Source organism: Vicugna pacos, unplaced genomic scaffold (genome assembly GCF_048564905.1).
Source record: "Vicugna pacos unplaced genomic scaffold, VicPac4 scaffold_19, whole genome shotgun sequence".
In the NCBI taxonomy this organism is placed as follows: domain Eukaryota; kingdom Metazoa; phylum Chordata; class Mammalia; order Artiodactyla; family Camelidae; genus Vicugna; species Vicugna pacos.
In genome coordinates this window covers 54,741,391-54,744,280 of record NW_027328740.1, presented here as the reverse complement: position 1 = coordinate 54,744,280, position 2,890 = coordinate 54,741,391, and positions in this window count along the sequence as shown.

Below are 2,890 nucleotides of genomic sequence, written 5' to 3'. Positions count from 1 at the left end.
CTTATACATATATTATCTGTACTCCAATCCAAAGGCAATCAACCTCATATACACTGGACCTTATATTTTACATGAAGTTGTGGGAGCCCATGACTGGGTTAACAAATTGCAACAGAGCCCAGCCACTTGTCACCTTTAGGAAGAACAAATGCAGGTGTCTGTGCATCACACTCCTGTCTCCTTGTCATAAAAAGCAGGGACAATCCCTTGCTTGCATAGTTGAGGTGTTAGATAGCACTGTGCTAATTGCAAAGCAATGACCCAGGCCCTCAAAATATAAATGTTGGGTGTGCCTGATGTTTAGATAGTCTGTTATGCCCAAGACAAGGAACTAGCTGGCCTGGTGGTCTGCTTTTTAATTAACATGTCTAAAGAATGTACCTTGTTCCCCTCTCCCTGTGACTTCCCTAAAGATAAACTAAGCCTTTGTACTCATTGTGATTTCTACAAACTCTATCTCATCCTGTCTTTCCCTAAATTCCTGCATTCCATCACACAACTGTTAGTGAGTTTTCCTTTGACTGTACACAATTAATGTGGGAGCATTTGAGAGGTTTGTGGAGTTGGTCCCTGACTCCCTCTTGCTCTCATGACTTTCCACAGAGTCTCGGGTAATTCATTCTGTCTCGGTGGGTCTTCTGCTGGTCAGAACCCTCATGAAGGTATTGGTCAAAAATCTCTACTATGTCTCTTATTTCATCTACATTTGCCATTTCTCTGAATCATTTTACATCAGCAAAAAGCAATCTGTTACCTCACTCATTCTTAAAATAAAATCTTTCCTGGTTCCATTCCCTTTATCTTCTATGACTTCATTTCACCCTCTCTTCTTTGTAACAAAAATCAGGAGGTTCTATCATGTTTGTCTCCCATTTCTTTCCTTCCACTCTCTTGAACCCTATTCAGTCACACTTCAATTACTAACACTGAAAATGCTCTTTTCAATGTCACCAATGACCTCTGCATCACTAAATATACTTGTTATTGTTCACTTCGCATGTTAAAGAATCCATCAGCAACATTTCACCCAATATTCCCTGACACACTCCCTTCAGATGACATGATTCCCAAATTATTACCTCCAGCTCAGAATTTTTTCTTGAGGTTGAGACCTGGAAATTGATCTTCTTCCATGTTATTTCCTCCTGAATGACTAATAGATTTCTTAATTAAGTCTGTGTCTTGGTTCTTCCCTCATCCCCAAACCTACTCCACTCACAACATTCTCTGTCTTAGCTGATGGTACATTTGGTCTCTCCTCTTCATCTCACATCCAGTGTATTAGGAAATTCTTTTTGCTCATCCTTCAATATATGTCCCAAATTCAATCACTTCTAATCACTTTTAGACCTGCACCAAATTACTATCTTCTTTCCCTGAATCCTTGCAATTGCCTCAAATCTACTCTCTTTGCTCTATTTTAGCATCCTCTGCCAAATAATACTCTATCCTCAATAGAGCACTCACAATTATCTTTTAAACTCATAAGTCGGGTCACATCACACCTCTATTCAGTACTCAGCAAACACTCTCCATGTAACTCAGAGTAAAATTCAAAACCCCTATAGTTAGTAAAAATTGTTTCTCTTTTATTCCACTCTTTTGAGTGACCCCTTACTGACTGCTCTGGCACCATTCTGTGCCTCTTACTGGTGAGGTGTGTTGTTGCTGTAGTGCCTTTACATAGGCTGTTCTCCCTACATAGCACACTTTCTCCCAGACATCTGTATGACTAACTCACTTCATATTGGTAAATGGAAATAACTAATATGTTAGTTAGTTCTGACCTTGGACCTGGACAAGCAGAGACACTGTTCTTATCTCTACATCTTGAACTGTCTTCTGAGAAATTATCTAAGTTCTCTTTCAGTGTCAGGGACTGGGAAGTGCCTTCTAGTGGGGCACTCCAGCCAGGATTAGACTGCATGGGCCTCATCCCTGCTTTCCCATCCAGGTGCTCTTTGGTGTTCTATCCCTCACTTGGGGTCCACCAGATACCCCTAGTTACTGGATCTGCCTCTGTGAGGTTATCTCTGGCCCTGTGGCCAGGACCTTAGTTCCAGGAGGGCCGTCTAGGAAGTAAATGTCCTCTATGAGCTGGTTCATTATTTCTTTCATAATATTGGACTAAGCTGATTACTAGAATGGTGTTTACATGATGGTTTTGAGTGACACAAGGCACATTCAAGGATCTGGGTTATAAATGGTCCTCTATTGACCTTTGGCTTGGGCCAGATGTCTGGGCCTTTAGCTGTCACTTATCTGAGGTCTGACTGCATTGTCACCACCTACAGTAGTAGATGCAGACATCTTACATCCTGTGCATCTCTCCTACCGATACCCAAGCAGGTCACCCCAGCCCTTCCACAGGCTCTGCTGTGTGTCAATCAGGTCTTCAGATGTGGCTGTACTTAACTCTTGCAAGGCTTTGAAAGCATTTGTTCTCAATGAGGATTGTTCCTCTCTTGCCTCCATGGATGTGGGGGAATTGTGCTCTCTTGTGTTGGTTCTAAACCATGTGTGATGAGGAGTATCATTAGCATGAATGGGACCACTTTTCTTTGCCTGCATTCAGGTTTTTCATTTGCTCTACCTGCTGGTGGTGATGTGTGGATGATAGGGCTGTGGTCAGTGGTGAAATCTATCACCTTCCAGAAATGCAGCCATTGTGGTATTAAGAGTTCAAGGGAAGTCATGGTTGGAGGATAATTCTATATACACCTAAAATTCCAAGTCATTTATTTAACATGATTGGGAAATGAATTATTGTTCATATTTTCTTTCAGACTGTGGTCCTCAGGTTTGTACTTGTGCTCATTAATAAGGAAATATTACTGAGAGAGTAACTGGAAGGCAGTATTCATGGGCAGTCCCATAAATTATGCAGCAT